We start from the raw sequence: 17602 nt of genomic DNA on the forward strand, positions 1-17602 counted from the left end.
GGCTCTTGGGGTACCCGACACCATGTGAAGCCAGAGGCTCCCAAGTCAAGAGCCGAGGGACAGGAGCAGAAAGCTGTTGTGGACTGCTCCTGTTGAGGCTCTCTCCTGACCTGGCTCTGGGGCTAGAGTAACCGTGCGCTGCGTGTGCCCTCTGCCAGCCTCTTGGGGTGTACTTGCCTCCTTTTGATTTCTGGAGAAAACGGTCATCTTGGCCAACACCTCTGCCTTTCTCTGACCCTCACCTTCTTGGACCTGAGTTTACTCGAGTAGGAAACAACCGTCTGTAGAGACTCAGGAGAGCCATTTGCAATCCCACTGGAATGGTGTATGGAGCTTGTGCCTTACGCACCTCCTGTTCCCCCAAAGAAGTTAATGTCCAGTGTGACCTAGAGATGGGATGGAAGAGGCATTGGTGCTTTCTTCTTACTGGAAGTCATTTGTCATGAACGTGTTTTGATTGGCCCATAGCTGCCCAGCTGCTGGGGCTGATGGATTTGGTTCATTGTGAACTTCCCTTCTGGAATCTTCTGCTCTTGAAAATGTTTACTGGTTTTGAAACTGCCTTCTCTGCACCCCTCTCCTGGCCACTGTGCTACTGGAACCAAGAAACTCCAGCTTCCCCTCAGCTAACCTTACTTTCTTACTTCGCATCTTTGGTCTTAAATGTCTTCTCTAAATGACCAAACTAACCAGATGTTTTAGAAACTTTTCTAAGCCTGTTGCCGTTGGGTTAATGAAGGCCTATCACTTGAAGGTAGGATTGCCCCAAATGATCTATTTTGGGAGAAACAACCAGGAGGAAGCTACAATGCTTATTTAGTTTTGTTTTCTCTGCCATGTATCTTTTTCTATTCCCAGGAATCCTCTGCATTCACCAAGATGGAGCCTCCAGGTTCAGGGTCAGTTAGTTCCCTGGCCCTGATGAAGGACCTGAACAAAGCTAGTCATAATTGCTCAGTGCAGGGGCACAAGTAGCATCTCCTGGATCTGGCCTTAATGAGCCTGAATACTTAGTTCAGAGTGTCCACCCCCACCCTGACTTCCCTGTGGGGGTGATTACCCCATTTCTGCCCCTTTAAGAGTGGAAGCAAGGACACTCGGCTCCTCTAATGAGACCTGACAGTGGCTCCAGCCTCTGACTTCAGGAAGGAGGGGAGGCCTGGCCTTGGGAGCAGGCTATCTTTTGAGTGTCTCCTCCCTGACCCAGGAGAGCAAGAGTCTGTTTCCCTGCTGCTAGGGGGCACGGAGGGGATCTCTATCTCTAAAGAAGAAAGGGAGCATGCGGCTTGTTCTGCGTCAGCTCAGAAAGGAGGGATTAAAGTCAAACGCCGAAGCAGTCAGACATGGAGGAGGGGCAGAGATCAGGGGAGCGTCCCTCTGAGGCTGATCTGGGATGACAGGTTGTCTCAGATTCCAAACCTGCTCCCTGCTCTCAGGGGTCTGAGTACCTGAGGACCAGGTGCTGCTGGGAGTCATAGGATCCCTGCCTGGAGCCTTTTCTTGCCCTTTCATGTTAATATCCTTTCCCACCATGGAGCTCCAAAACCATGGAAATGTCAGGTGTCCCCTAATGAGCTGCACCTAGCCTTCTGGTCATTTCTTCTTCCTACCGCCACTCTCCCAAGGGACATGTTTGGGGTGGAAGGAGCTCAGGCTCAATCTTTCCTCCTTTCAGATGCTTTCTTCTTAGATATTGGAAAAGTTAAGGTTTGTCATGAACTTGTTTTGACTTCACCATAGCTGCCCAGCTGGTGGGGCTGGTCCAGGTGGGTTCACTGTGAACCTTTCCTCTGGAATCTTCTGCTCTTGGAAGATGAATATATTCGTTCCTTTCTATTCATATTTGCCTCTAGATTTCTGTTCCTGAAGCTTGATTTCTAGATTTGTCTGTGGACTACTTTTACTCGCAGATACATAAATATGCCAAAAACAAGCTCCTCTGTATCTTGATCTTAATAGAACTCATGTCTTGTCTCCTTGCAGGTCCATGTATCCATGCATGGTCGGGAGTCATGTGCAGACCTCATTTAGGAATCCACTTGGCCCATCCTGTGGCCCCCATCCCTTGGCGTCCTCTGCTCTTTGCTGGAGGGAGGTATTAATCCTCAGGAGAGCACATAATCTTGTTAACTAGCCTGTAAGCCAATGCTCACCTTGCTTTCTCCCACCTTTAATCTTCCTTACCTCCCTCATTAATTTCAAATGTATCAAAGAGGTTGCAAAACTTACTTTCCGGAGCATCTGAGATCTTGCTCTTCAGGGTATGTCATCAGTTTGGCTCAAATAAGCTCTTATAAAAATTCTCTACAGCTTTGGATGTTTCTGACATTGACAATGAGAATTTTCGTCAATGTTGTCACCAACCTGTCCCCAAATACAGGGACTATTCCATTGATGCTTTATATAGTCTGCAACCAGGAACTCCCTAAGATGGTAAGGGTTCTGGCATGCAGAGCCAACTCTATATATTGGTGGTATAGATTTTGGGGGTAAGCCGGATTCAGGTAGGAAGAATTATTTTTTTTCACAATGTAACACATTTATTTGTTATTTTAAAAAGCCATGTCATTAAAATAAGACACAAAAGGCATTGATAAGTGTCTTGTTGAGAATTTTTAAAAGAGCTAAATACTCATCATTCGAGGTGCAATACTCATAGACATAAGCTCTTGAAACAACAGTTTGCATGCATAAGGCATTCGCACCAAAGAAATCTGGGTTTTATTCCGACAGCCCCTGCATTCATACGTATGGGTCCTGTTGTTAGCAATCACCATTATTCCACAAAGATTGCAAACATGAACCTGATATGGATCTGATGCCTCAGACAGTCTTTCCCTTAAAAACTGGGCTGCCCCATGGGCAGTCTGACAGTCTTGTTCCATTTCACCAAAACGCAGGCCACCATCCCGGGATCTACTCTCCATGGGCTGTCTGTTAAGGATCTGAATAGGCCCCCTAGCACGAGAATGAATCTTGTCATCCACCATATGCTTCAAACGCTGGTAATAAGTGGGGCCGATGAAAATTTGTGATGTGATTTTTCTACCAGTGAATCCATTGTACAAGACCTCAATTCCTCTTAGATGGTGCCATAATCGGACAAAAGGTTAGAAATCTTCTGCACATTAACGGCATCATTAAATGGAGTGGCATCACCAATTTTGCCTTTGTTAGCTGAAACCTTCCCTTGAAGACATTCAATCAAGTGACTAATTGTCATACGAGAGGGGATGGCATGGGGATTTATGATGATATCAGGGGTGATTCCTTCGCAGGTGAAAGGCATATCCTCTTGTCTATACGAATACCACAAGTACCCTTTTGACCATGTCGACTGGCAAATTTGTCTCCAATCTGTGGAATTCTAACAGAGCGTACCCTTATTTTACAAAATTTATATCCTTCCCGGTTGAGAGTTACCATAACCTGGTCCACAATGCCTGTCTCACTTGAGAAAAGTGCTACTGTCTCTCTTGGTATAGCGTCTATTAGTGCTCTCCAGTTCATCTTCATTTTCAGGCAGGGTGGCTGTTTTGCCTATAATAACATCATCTCCCGATACACGGGCCCCGGGAGCTATCAGACCATCATCATCCAGCTTGTCGTATATAGCATGCCTCATACCCTGGCATGTTTCACGTGTAGGCTTCTCAAACTTCTTCTTGGTCAAGTCCTTTTTTAGACTCCTGTTCTTTGTATGATCGATAGAAAACGGACCTGAAAAAGCCTCGGTCTACCGCTGAACGATTGATGATAATGGAGTCTTCTTGATTATCCCTTTGCGGTCGTATTAAATTTGGACATGGGTGTCGTACTGGTCGGAATTAATTTCCATTGAAAGAGCAGTGATACATAACATGCAAGATTATGAAGGATAAACAAGATTTATTAATTCTTTTTTGGAACTACGTCACTACTAGTAGAATCACTACAAATGTTATCACTTTCTACGTCAGAGTCAGTATTCAAGGTGCCAGAATAAAACTCTCATCGTTACTTTCAGATTCGCAGTACACTTCTTTCGGTAACTTTCTTTTTGCCATTTTGGAGTATTATTTTGAAATATCTTAACAAGCGAGAATGCCTAATTACAGTTAAACATAATCTGTAAAGCTTTATTTGAAATTCTGCGATGTATCTCCGAAGCTTGTCGATTTCTTCACTCTCAAAAGGTGACTGACTCGCCACGGTGTTTTGCACGGTGAGTGTGGAATGACCGCGTTTGTTTATATTGAGTTTCGATATCTCTGATTTGTCGGGGCAATGTTTTGGTTCGTGACAAGATCACTTAGACACTTAAGAGCTTTCAGAGAAATTATGAACTGATACATGAATGAATAGAGTTAAGATTCGTATGGTTCCTTGCTGTGGTGGCTGAGAGCAGACATACGACCGTAACGGTAAAAAAGCTTTGGTGGCTGAGAGTAGACAAACGACTGCAAAGGGTTAAAGCCAGTGTATGATGCAATGGCCACAATTGAATTGATACCTACTGGCAACTCTCTAAATCGCAGATATTCCATAGACGGTGTAGTCACAAGCGGTTTTTGAGGATAATAGAGAACATGGGCCAATGTATCCATACGGACGTGAAAGTTGGTGATATAAACTCCCATGGCCTGCTTACCCATAGCAGACTGGTATGTGTTTATAGGGGACTGGTTATGATCAGGAAATGGAACAATAGATGCACAGATACCAAGAATCATTGATGGGTGAATCTCACAGTGTGTATATGTGGAACAATAAGCTACTTCTTTCTCTTGTAAATCATTTGGAGTCATTGCCAGCATCACTGTTTCTTCTTCTAGAGTCTCAATATATTCCACTACCCCACTGGCCACAAGATCCTGCCAACTGTGGTTGTTATATTCTCTCTCTTTCAATTGATCAATATGTCTCTTCTTCAACAGAAGCTTTTGTTTTTCCACAATCAGAAGTGGTCTACAAATACGACCGGCATCTGTATAGATCCGAATCTCCCTCTCTCGAATATCTCTGATCATAGAAACTTCAGACACAATGATGTCCATCTGACGCCGCAATTTCCTTAGAGTGTTCATAAGTTGTTCAGGATCTTTATGTATTCCAACCCAGCAGCCATTAACAAAAATCTTGGTTGCGTCAGCAATAGCTGCAGGAGAAATTTCTTCTAAATTTTCCATACTCCATTCTTCTAAAAATTCCAGAATTGGGGAAGGTTGAGACCCAACTGAAATATAAGCCATTAGGGCTAAATTCTTCACAAGTCCTACAGCATGGCCCTCTGGAGTCTCAGCAGGACACACCATTCCCCACAACGTATTATGCAACTGTCTTGGTTTTGCCAGCTTGCCATCTCTACTGATTGGAGAATTTAAATGACGCAGGTGAGAAAGAGTAGATGCAAACGTCAGGTGTTTCAACACCTGAGATACTCCAGCTCTGGCTTGATGAGCTTTCTTTTGGTCACCCCAGTTTCCAGTAGCTAAAGAGTATTGTAGCCACCAGATATAATCCTTGTTTAATTGCCAACTCCAAGTTAAAATCCTTTCCTCGATCAATAAACTTCTGTGCATAGATCCGAACTTCTTTAAGCAAATTCTTAAACAGGCCTCTAAATAAGAATGCAAGTAGCGGTCCAGCAAGATCCAATCTTTTGTTTCCATAGTGATCTGTCATCTAATTCTCTTCTACCCAAAGCTGCTAGAAGTAACCTATGCACCCTATACCCCAAGAAATAAGCTTTTTTGGTCTCACAAATATCACTGACACCAACGTGAGGGAGCATTTCTTTCTGTAAGACTTCTTTTGCATAGTTAATTCTTTTCTCTTTAGTGACACCAGGCTTTGCCCCTCTTGAGCCAATGAAATTTAGTGCAACATTCTGTTCTTGGATGACAAAAGCTTCATCGAGAGAAGGTTTAACCATTTCCATCATCTCTGGACCTTCAAAATCATAAATAATATGCTCTAAAATAGCTCTGTCAGACACGAAACCTAATGCTCTGAATACAATAATAATGGGAACTTCTTGCTTGATATATGGTAGAGTTGCCACAATGCGCTGGCCAATAGCACTCTTTTTTGCACCCTGTCCTCCTCTGGCCAGCATGCTAACCCACATAGTACTGGTGGGTCGGGAAGAATTCCCCAAACATGATCTACACTCTCCTGTGTAGGCATATTTAGAACCCTTTTTGGCAAACACGTAGACTGTGTTTGTTGCCATTTTTCTTGCGCAATTAGAACCTTTTCTGATCCATTAATAATGAAATAGCCACCAGGGTCCAAGGGGCATTCATTTAACTCACAAAGATCACAATCTGTTAAGCCATTCAATAGGCAATAAGTTGAATGCAACATAATTGGAATTTTTCCTATACAAGTTTTCTGATGCTGAGTCTGAAGTTGTTCTTCACCTTTTTTAATGACTATTTTTGTTATATCAACATAAAGTGGAGCAGAATACATGAGATTTCGTAATCTGGCCTCATTTGGCATCAGTGGTGAAGGAGCACCATCGCTTTCCCAGTAAGTAGGCTTGGAGAGATAAATTTGTTCAAACTTCAGCAAATATCTTGGTGGTTCTTCAACTTCTCAAGGAAAACTGGGTTGGTGATGAGCAGAAGCCCCAATATTTTCCTGTGGGAACTTCAGTGATGTGGTGTCTTCTCATTGTCTACATACTTGGAATGCAGCATCCTTATCCACACTTTTAAAATTACATATAACGTGGGGAAATGCCTAGGCAATCTCTGGCCACCTTTCCTCCTCTTTCCCTGCCTTAACTTGTATCCTTGCCTTCATTTGTATCCGAGTGAGGACTTGGGGGGCAGAAGGTTTATTTGTAAGCTGTTTCCAAGAAGCCAGAGCAAAGACGAGAGAGGGACAGGGAAAGAAAAAAAACAGTAAAAACATGACAGTGAGACTGTTATAATGGTGGGCGGTTGGGGCTCATCCCGAGGGGATGCTCTGCGTCACAATGTAGAGTACACCGCAGATTGACCCTCGGAGGGCAGGAAGCTGGGCACTCATCTGTGCACTCTCAGCTTCCGCTGGCTCAAGTTTTCCCAGGGATGTTAACTTTTCTGAGTTCCTAGGCTGCCCTGTGCATAAGTGACTTCTCACAGATGGAAAGAAGAGGGCATTAGCAGGTCCTTGTGCTGAAATCTTCCCCCAACAGGTAATTAAAAAACTATAAAATACGTTAATTGGACCAGGTGAGGCTTTCTGCACATAGGAAAGAAGTCTATGGTAGATCTTTCTGGAATCAGGCCTTTGGAAAGAACACCAATCCTCCACATGTAGGGATGCCTTGCCAATGATGGCTTGAGAAGAGTGAAATCCATGCAGCTCTATGCTTATGATTTTGTCACTTTTCTCTGTGTGTGTGTGTGTGTGTGTGTGTGCGCGCGCGCACGCGAGCGCAATAAAATTTTACTGTGAAGCAAAGAATATGGGTAGAACAACACTCTGCCTTGAGAATTCCGCCCACAATTCTGTCATATTATATTGCTAAAATAAAATCGGATCGAGGACTCATCCAAGGCATGGGGAGATGTATAAGGGTGAAGGGAGTAAGACCTCACATGCCCCCTTCTCATGCCACTGATGGAGGCTTGCAATAGCTTCCCCCCCCTGCCTAGGTCAGCTGACTGAGACATTCTTTTCTGCCTCCCCTTCATTTCTCCCCTCAGTTTCTGCCCTAAATAGATAGTGTGGCCTCTTTCCTTTCCCATTCGCTCAGCAAAGTCCCCAACTTCTTAAATCTCCTCCCTGCAGAAGGCGGTAGCCCCCCAGCTCAGGTGGGAGGCTGCCACTTCTCTTAAACCAGCTTCCTCCTAGGTACCCAGATGCCCAGCTCAGCTTCCACCGGCTGCGTCTGTTCGTGAGGCCATAAATCAGGAGGCCTCTGATGGGGTCAGGCCTGCTCACATTGCTGATGGCATTAGGGTAACGAATGGGGAGTGGGTGTTTATATTAGTTTTGGCTCTCGAGTTGAAGGAAGAACGCCAGCATTTAGCTTCGTGATAAACTCAGCACCAACACATCCCGGGTCAGCAATTATGCTTTAAAGATCCCTTGGGAGGAGCTGGGGCGGAACCTCCCTGGGAAAGTGTGGCCACCCGAGCAGGCCTGCCCTGATGTGGGAGGTGGATGAGGCGTAGCACCGATGGAGGCAGTCTGGGCTGAACAAGGGACTAGTGCTAAGACTGGGCATAGTCTATTGCTGGTGTTGTGTTGGAAACACACACACACACACACACACACCCCACATCGCTTCTGTTCTGTGCCCCCACCACCCTGCTTCCTCCTCGGGGAGTGGATAACTGTGGTAAGCAGCTGCTTACTGGAAGACCCAGAAGTTAGTCATGCGAGCAGCTTATGGGGACGGTGAGCAACACCCGTGTGAGATAAGAGAGGAAGCAGAAGCAGGCAGCAAGGGCCTCAGGTCAAGAGGCAGATCCCACAATGTCTCAGAGCCCATGGGAGCTCCAGAGGAGTGCCACACTGGGCAGCTATTCACGGTCTCCAGGACTCCCACTCTACTCGGCCATAGCAAAGACCATGGTGACAGCATGAATGGTGCCATGGACCCCAAAGGTACTACCCTATGACTGAACAGCAAGTTCTTCTTGAAGGGTACCCAAGCAGTGCACCCCCAGGCTGCCACATGGAGATTTCCCTACCCATACTTCGCTTCTGAGAACTCAAGTACTTTGGAGAGTCTGGCAGATGCATCTCGATAACATGCCCAAGTTAGCTAAGCCTTGTAGAATGTGTCACCTGTAGCTCCTTTATGACTCTCCGATCCTCATGGCGGGATAATTTGAGAGGTGCTTTCATTGCCCCACCAATAAATAGTAGTATTCCCCTTTATAGTGCTTCTCAAAGCCAACGTCAGAAAAGGGTCTGGAGCTATGCCTTTAACAGACTCCTAATATCTCCAAGTGTCTGCTTTGTTGAAGACCCCAAAAAGCATAAAGGGAATATGGGAAGAAGCCACTAAGGGTGCCTAATGGTTGAGATTGCCCACAGGAGTGTCAACTCTCCAGTGTTTTCAGGCCTGTGCCGAGTCCTGGCTCAGTCCAAAGCCGGGCAAGGTGGAGAAAATGCCAGGCAAAGAGGCAGAGACTCAAATGCTGGATGCGGGCAGCTGAGCTGAACTCAAGTCAGCAGCAGAGTGACCAATTATGTTTTCCAAAAATGATCACAAGACTATCTCCCATTTTTTTTATTCCAAACTCAATCATGAGGAGGGATGCACAGCCTCAGCCCTGGAACTTGGTCCAGATTTGTGACTGCCTTGAATGATACAAGATGCAGAAATGTCACCACATCAGTGGAGACTAGATCATACTCAGTGATATAACTTACACCAAGCACTCTGTCTTTTGGGATTTTTGGAAACCACCACCATGCTGTGAGGAAGCTCAAGCATCCCTGAGGAGAGGTCCACCTGAAAAGGAACCAGTAACCAGCACCAACTCACCAGCCATGTGAGCCAGGGCCAAGAATCTACTCCCATGAATGCTCAAATTGCTCCGGTGGATACCACGTGAAGCTGCCTTGCCCCCTATGCCATGTCCATTCAGATCCGTGGACAAAATAATCAGTGATTGTTGACTATTGAACGCACTCAGCCTGGGCAATGGATACATGATACAAAGAGCATTCCAACTCTGAGATCCCAACAGTGAGGGTTGGGAAAAGAACACATCATTAAAAACTTTTTAAATTATAGTTTACATTAAATATTATTTTGTATTAGTTTTAGGTGTACAGTATAGTGGTTAGACAATCTTATACTTTACAAAGTGTTTCCCACCTGGCGCCATGCATAGTTATTACAATATCCTTGACTATATTCCCTATGCTGTACTTTACATCCCCGTGACTATTTTGTGTCTATCAATGTGCCCTTATTAATCCCGTCACCTTTTCCACCCAGTCCCCAACCCCTATCCCTTCTGGCAACCATCATTCTGGAGCTAGAATAACCCTTCAGAGGTGTCCCAGGATAGTCTGGCCCAGCCTTTATACCCCTGCATGGGTAGGTATGTCACTGGCTGTGAGCTACACAAGGAAGGGCATGACTTTGCCTAGGCAGCGGTCTATAACTAAGACAATCTATAACGGGTGGTTCAGCCCGAGGAAATGCAAGGAGAAGAATGGGGCAGGAAGTGACAACTGGAGGAGGTGACCTCTGAGCTGAACTGCGAAGGTCCCATGAGTAAGACTTGGCTGGGTGAAAGCTGTCAGGGGAGAGAGGGAACGTGTAGACAAAGGAAACATACCAGGTAAAGGGGGGAGCAGACACTAGTCCCATTGCTGTCCTTGGCCATGCTAAGCAGGTGCCTGTTTCAAGCCTCTTCCCCTAGATACCTGCATGGCTCACTTCCTTTGCACTTGCATGTTCTTGGAAGCCTTCCTGAGGAAGTGACATTTGAGCTGATGACTTGCTGAAACAGCAGCCTGTGCTGTACTCTCCCTGTCCCTCACCCTGCTTGGCTTCCATGCTCTTATCACTCCCTGAAAGAACTACCTTCTTAACTGTCTTCTGGTATGCACTCTCTGTCCCAGGATAGGAAGCTGCCTACTCTGTGTTCCCAGCACCCCCCAGCCCTCTGAGCGGCACACACATCTGGCTGTATTCAAGGCCTTTGCCCTGCGTGAGTGAAGGGATTGGAGAGAAGCAAGGGCCAGGGGGTAAAATGTAAGGTGACGACAGGTGCTAGGAGAGGACCAAAGGGTCCTGGTTGAGAAGCTTGTGTAGAAAACATGGTCCATTCTGATGCATTGCCAGGTGCATTGACACCTGGAGTGGATGTTTTGGGAAGGACAGCGTGGTCGTCCTCCTGGAGCCCTGGAGAGACAGGGACCTGCACTACAGCTGACAGGAACCTATCCCTCTCCAGGCCAGATGGCACCTTAAGCCATCCCAGGTGTGGACCCTATCAGACCCCCCCTCAACCCCCTCCCACCCCGAAAAGGCCCTTTCAGAAGGGTCCCGTCAGCTTGCCTTGAAGTCTCACACCTTCCTGGGCAGGATGCTCCTTTATTGCAAAATCCCCAACTGATTGTTCTCAGGACCAAGCCCTTTGATGGTTTTATTGTTCCTAAATTCACAGCAGGCCCCAATAACTTCAGAGCAGGTAGGGAATGCAGAGCTGGGAGGCTACGGGAAGCGAATGGCCCAGGATCAAGGCAGGAGATTGTAATTTCTAAATCTGCTGGACCAGACTTGCCTCTGAAGGCTTCCACGTGCGGGGTGGGGGCGGGCCCTGCAATCTCCGGCCCAGAATGCCATGACTAAATGGATCAAGGTGGTCTTCCACCTTCCAGAGCTTCTGAACACACCTGCCTCTGCTGCGTGTGACATGGTGGGTCCATGCAGCTGGCTGCCATTCTGCCCAGAGATGACCAATTCTGGGACCAAGAGTCATTGGAGACTTGAATTGATGAGGCTTCATACTGGCTTCTACTGGGACCAACTTAGTTGATTTGCTGGCTTAGGGTCTGTTTGAGAGATCTCAAACTGAGACAAAAATATGGGTACAGCCATGGCTGGTGTCGCTTGGTGGTTAGAGTGTCGGTCCATGCTCTGAAGGATCATGGGTTTGATTCCCAGTCACATACCTGGGTAGCAGGTTTGATCCCTGGTCTGGTTAGGGCACATGTGAGTGGCAATTCCCAGTGGTATGCTGGAGCCAGCATCATTTCCAACTGCCCATTGAGTAGGTTGAAGCTGGCTGGGGTGGATGTATTCACACCATAGAAATTGGCAGATGCTGTAAATCAGAGAGCCAATTGTTAACCATTTTCCAGCACACCACTGATAATGCCTATGAAAGATAGGAGGGAGAAGAAGCATAGTTGGGCAGGGAGAGTCTCAGCCTATTCAGCCTATACACCAATCAAGAGTTCAAAAGCAAAGACTGGCTTCTAGAAGAGAAGGTTATTGGGCAGAAATGACCAGACCCAAGTGCCCCTGCCATGCTCAGTTATTGTCACGGAGCCCCCGGGGAGAGCATGATTTCGGCTTGAAAGCTGAGGCTGACCCTGGTTTGTCAGCTAACCCATTCCTGCAGCTGAATGGAAAGGTCTGAGAGGTGCATCTTCATGCACCTCGGAAACCGGTCTCTCTGAACAAGACCCACAGGCATACTCACTAGGTCCTGTCATGAGACCACTGGCTGTCGAGCTCCATTTCTGCACCCCCATGAACTCTCTGGACCAGACTGTTTTACTGCTTGTCTATTTTTGCTTTCTGGTGGCCAGTTGGGTTTAGTCAATGGAGATGGAATCAGGAGGTCAGAGTGTAAGAAGGGGGATGCTGGTTATTTATTGACTCCAACCGCAGAACCTCAGACCTGCTATGCCCTTTACAGAGTTGTTTGCCCCTAGTGTGGCCCAATATGGTGGCTCCTCCGTGCGGTCCCAGGCGGAAGGCAAACGCCAGGAAATTCAATCAAGGGAATTTAATATAGAGACTCCATTTCAAAGGCCCAAGAGCATTGCTAGATCAAACGGGATAAAGTGAGACAACCCAGCGATTAGCAGCAGCTGGGAGGCTCTGCTCAGAGGATGGAGGGCAAAAGGAAGGGGCGGCACCGCCTCCCACTTTGGATGGAGCCATCGGGTTGCATCTGGAAAGTCTTTGGACTTTTCCAGTGGTAGTTGGTGACTAGGGAAGGAGCGGGCCAGCGACAGGAGCTGGAGGTAAGGATGAAGCCACACATGAAGAGGAGAAGGAAGGGGAGAAAGGAAGGAAGGGGCCTGGTTCTCCTTCTCTGCTGACTCCAAACCAAAGGCAGCTGGCAAGAAGCTAGGAAACAGCAGGCACCTTTCTGTGCAGAGCTGAGCAGAGGAAAGGGGGAAATCAACGTAAAGGCAAACAGGTCATGACTTCCAAAGCAGTCCTGGCCTTGCACACAGTAGGTATTCACATATTTTAAGACTGGCATCTTCTCTCATTCAAGGAGAAATGAAATGGAACAGACCTTCAGGGATGCAGGAGAGCCCATCTGTTATTGACAGTCTTCTGACTCTTAGCAGGCCCAGATTTCATATCCATGGGCTTCTGTGAGATACACATCCTGAAAATAACTACTCTCCCCTCTTTTAAATTGTTAGCTGGGTTGAGTTGGACTGATCTGTTTCACGAGTCTTGATTAGAACAGCCTCTGATTGCAGGAAGGCATGGCTTTGGGTGGGAGAGTATCTTGCTACATAACTTTCCATTGCTAATTATTGCCTTTAGGATCAAGTCCATTCCTTTTTCCAAAAAGCCCCAAATGCAGGCTGTAGAGGTTCAACTAGACAGCTGCATCCTTCTCTTTCACTTCTCAGGATCCAGCCAGGATCATCTCAGACCTGGTCTCAGTTCGCTATTGCTGTGTAAAAATGTCTCAGGACTCAGTGACTTGAAGAGATAAGCATGCGTTATTGTTACTGAGTCTAGGATTTAGCTGGGAGGGTATTCTGGCCTCAGCTGGGCTCATGCATGTACCTCCAGCCAGCTGGGGTTGGGTAGGTGGCTTTGGACTTTGTCATGTATGGGAGGGTGGGGATCGACTGGTCTAGAAAGGCCTGGTCTGGGACAGCTGGGCTGCTTGGTCTTTCTGTCATCCTCTAGCAGGCTGGCTTGGGTTCTCTCACATGGTGGTAACATGCTCTCTGCACTCTTTAGACTCTGCTTTAGACTCTAGTTACAGGGAAGTAGTAGATGCCATAGTGTCCCACCCAGATCTTTCTGGACCAAAGCTTCCTTCCTCAGGTGCTTTGAGTTTGGGCTGCTGATGACTCACCCATCAGTTGCTCTCTGGGAACTGCTCTCTGCTGAAGTTAACCACTTCACCCAACATGCTTCCTTCCCGTGGGCTCTCTGCGTTCAATGGTTAGTCTGTGAAGGTGTGAAGCTCATCTCTCCTCACTCCACTGTGGAGCTGGGATGGGCTTGGAGAGTTGTCCCAAGGCTCTCCATGGGGATCAGCAGAGGCCTGTTTCAGCTGCATTGCCGTTCAGTGTCTCCCGGAAGCCCAATTCTCCTCCCCCAGTTCCCACAGGTGCTGTTTCTGAGGACCCTCCCTAGTAAACCCACCTGCTTGCAAACCTTGGGAAACTCACCTCCAACATGTGACTTTGTTACTGTGGTTGAAAGAATTAGACCCACATCTTGAATGTTCACCAGCATACCACTAGTGACATGTCAACAAGCAGCTCTCCAGGGGAAGTAGTTTTCATTTGTATGTTTGCCAATTATCATGGTGTAAATACTCCCACCATGACCCAATTCAAACCATTGAAGTCATTGAATGTGGAAGTGGGAAGAGAGATGTGCCAGATGGGTTTACAGGTCGGCTGAAGCAAGCTCCAGGCCACCACTGACCCCAACCCAGCATATTCACCGTGTGCATAGGTAACAAACAACATTACTGTGAAGCAATACCTGCCCTTACTGTATATAGTGAACTCTGGTTTCTTCTCTTTTTCAAAGCCCAGCTCAAGTCTCTAGATTTAAGGCCTCTAAGAAGTGACCTGCAGTTTGAAATGTGTATTAGCAATGGTCCTGCTTGGCACAGCAAATGGCAGCTGAATGCAGGAAGGAGGGCATATGAGGCAGGAACCCTCCTGCCTGTCCAAGTGATCCAAGATTTAAGTCAGCCAGTGGGGAGAGAAGGGTGAGTGGGGGTATTTTTTGTTTTTGACATTAAAAAGGTTGCAAAACCTCTTTGTAGATTTAGTCCCCCCAAAGTACTCCATTTAAGTTTTCTTATAATACCCTGGGAAGTGGGGAGAATTAGCTTGTTCAACAGGAATTAGTTTTCAACTGGGGCTTATCCCAAGGAAAGCAAAGTCCTTCCCTAGTTCACTAACCTCCCTCACAGATACCCCCTAAACCAAATAAAACTTGTGGGTCTTTCTGACACCACAGGTCAAGCAATCAAGCCAGGAGTTCATTGGATAAATAAGGCCATAGTAAGCCCTTAATACCCTGCCATTAATCGACATCACTTCCCGTAAGATGGTCTAGGGCCGTGGTTGGCAAACCGCGGCTCGCGAGCCACATGTGGCTCTTTGGCCCCTTGAGTGTGGCCACAAAGTTTCAATTGCACTATACGTGCGCGCCCGCACGTGGTATTTTGTGGAAGAGCCACACCCAAGGGGCTGCAGTTTGCTGACCACTGGTCTAGGGCAGCGGTCACCAACTGGTGGTCCACGGACCACTGTGGTCCGTGAGGTCTGAAAGATTGGCGACCACTGGTCAAGGGCTTTCTCCAGCATTTGGCTGACTGGCTACTGCAGGGCCCAGTGCAGCTGCAGGCATGTTGTTTGGCTCCTGCAAACAGAAAAATTGGACATAAAAACCTGGAGCTTGGGCTTCCTTCGACCAAAGTCTGGTGACACTGGACTTGCATTCTCTCCTGGCAGCCCAGAAGTTGCAGGGTTCCCCTGGGCAGCAAGAGTTTGAGACCCGAAAGGTGCAGTGGTGGCTGTTGGGCATCACGGGCCTGAGGTAGATTTGGGAACCGGTACCCTCCCACTGCATGTGGTTTGATCTCAGGCGGACCCGAGATAGGCAGGAACATAACTCGCTTCCCGACCAGCGTGTTCCTCCAGCAACTGCAGCCCTCACCTTGGCTGTTTGCAATTGGCTGGGAGTGGCAGTCTCCTGGTGCAGTCTCTCTGTTCCCAGGCAGCTGAGCCTCCTCTATCTCTTTGAAGATTACAGGGCTTTAGCATGCCTTTAAAGTGAATTTTTCCCCCTGCGTTTTATTATAATTAATGACCAGAAAACTCTCCTCTTTTTTCCCCCTTTATCTCTTAAATATGTTTCTTTCCTCTCTAAAAACGCAATATTTCTTTTAACCCAGGATATGGATGAGCCTGTCCCTAGCAGGGCAGGCCCGGCTTCATCTGTCAACTTGATTATGCAAAGCCTCTGTTTTCAGCTGGCATCTGAGGTGGATTTCAAAGCCATGACTCATGTGTGCTCCAAGGCTTAGGACCCGAAGCACAACCTCCTTCCGCAGGCTTTCGGCACAGGCCGGCTTCGGGGAGAAGGTCCTCCTAGGGGCTGGTGGCTCAGTGGTTGACAGCGCCCTTGGTGAGGGCATGTGAAGGCATCGACACCGCACTGCACAGTTCCGCCAACCTGAGCTGCCAGTCTGGTCCTGGAACCCCCGAGTCCCCTCTCCTCGATGTAAGAGACACATCTGCAATAGCTCAGACAAGTGGGATTGAAAGCTCATCGGATAAATGTGCAAAGATGTAGGTAATGCGCTTAGATTGTTTCCAGTTTTGTGTGCGCACGCACAAGCGCTCTATGGTACATGCACACAACAGAGCAATACACAGATGTCCTCAATATTAAGTGCAACTTCCAGAACAGTTACAGTCTGCCCATGTGCATATATGCATATATGCACTGAACATATCTCAGACAAGGTTCTGAAATCTCAGCCCTAGTGACGCTTGGGCCCGGATAATTCTTTATCGTGGGGGGCTGTCCTGTGCACTGGAGGATGTTTGGCAGCACCCCTCCCCGCCCCCCACTGCTGCCAGGAGCAGCTTCCAGGTGTGTCCCCAGAAAAAAATCATTCCTAGTTAAGAACCGCTATTGACAAAAGCAAAATGTCAGTTCTTTTGGATAGCAAAACTGGGGAGTAGGAATAAGTACAGGATCTTATTAATTTTTAAAAATTAACTTGTATTGCTTTGGGACAGGGAGCTATGTTAATGGGAGACAAAGTGTAGGTATCCTGATTGAGAACCAAATATAATGTATAAACTAAAGGTGGAGTATTTAAGTACATGGACTTTCTGAATTGTAAAAGTTTCTTGAAGACACTATTAGTATACAAACGTTAGACATTCATTGCCCTCATTTGGGACCGTGGTTTACAATACTGGGAACCTGGCCTACAGCCCTGGCGGTGTTCGTTTAGGGCATAACAGTTCTAAACGTAAGGCAAAGTGTGCATGTCTCTCTAGTAGTCACACTGTGTGCTTCTCAAAACTAACTTCAGTGGGAGAGCCTTTGCAAAGTATCATCATTTAATTGTCTGATCAACGGATGGGACACATGTTCCATCGTTCCAGTCAGGAAAGCGAGGGGTGGGACTCAGATGGCACAGTGTGGGCGGAGGCCCAGTTCGCACATCACACCCACGGTGTCTTTCAGGGTGCTGCCTTCACAAACTGCTCCTTGGAAAGGTGGCTGGAAAATCATTGGGGGAAATGCATTCATGATCAGGGCTCCAACTGCCTTTGATTCAGTCAAATGGTAAAAACCCATTCCTGGGGCTGTGACTTCAGGGGGGCTAGAGTGGGGCCCAGGCCTTGGATGCTTTGGAAGCAACCCTGGGGGATCCAATGGCACCTTCCCCCCTGGTTTGCAGGCCATTTTCTGCGAGTCCATTGTTAGAGGCCCTTGGTGATAAATGAGGGGCAGAATTGAAACCACAATGCAATCCTCTTCCGCTGTGACAAACCACCTTGAGGAGGCCTGGGGTGGAAGTTTGACAGGTGGGCCGTGGCCACGAGGCCTTCAGCTATCTCGGAAGACAGATCCCGGCTCAGAATCCCTGTGTGTGGGACGTGGACGGGCCCT

At 47.3% G+C, this 17602-nt stretch overlaps 1 pseudogene; it reads right to left on the reverse strand.

Moving 5' to 3' along the window:
* Nucleotides 1–2533: 2533 nt before the first annotated feature.
* Nucleotides 2534–8727, reverse strand: LOC132222199 (DNA-directed RNA polymerase II subunit RPB2-like; annotated as a pseudogene).
* Nucleotides 8728–17602: the final 8875 nt, after the last annotated feature.

This window comes from Myotis daubentonii, chromosome 19 (genome assembly GCF_963259705.1).
Source record: "Myotis daubentonii chromosome 19, mMyoDau2.1, whole genome shotgun sequence".
Lineage (NCBI taxonomy): Eukaryota > Metazoa > Chordata > Mammalia > Chiroptera > Vespertilionidae > Myotis > Myotis daubentonii.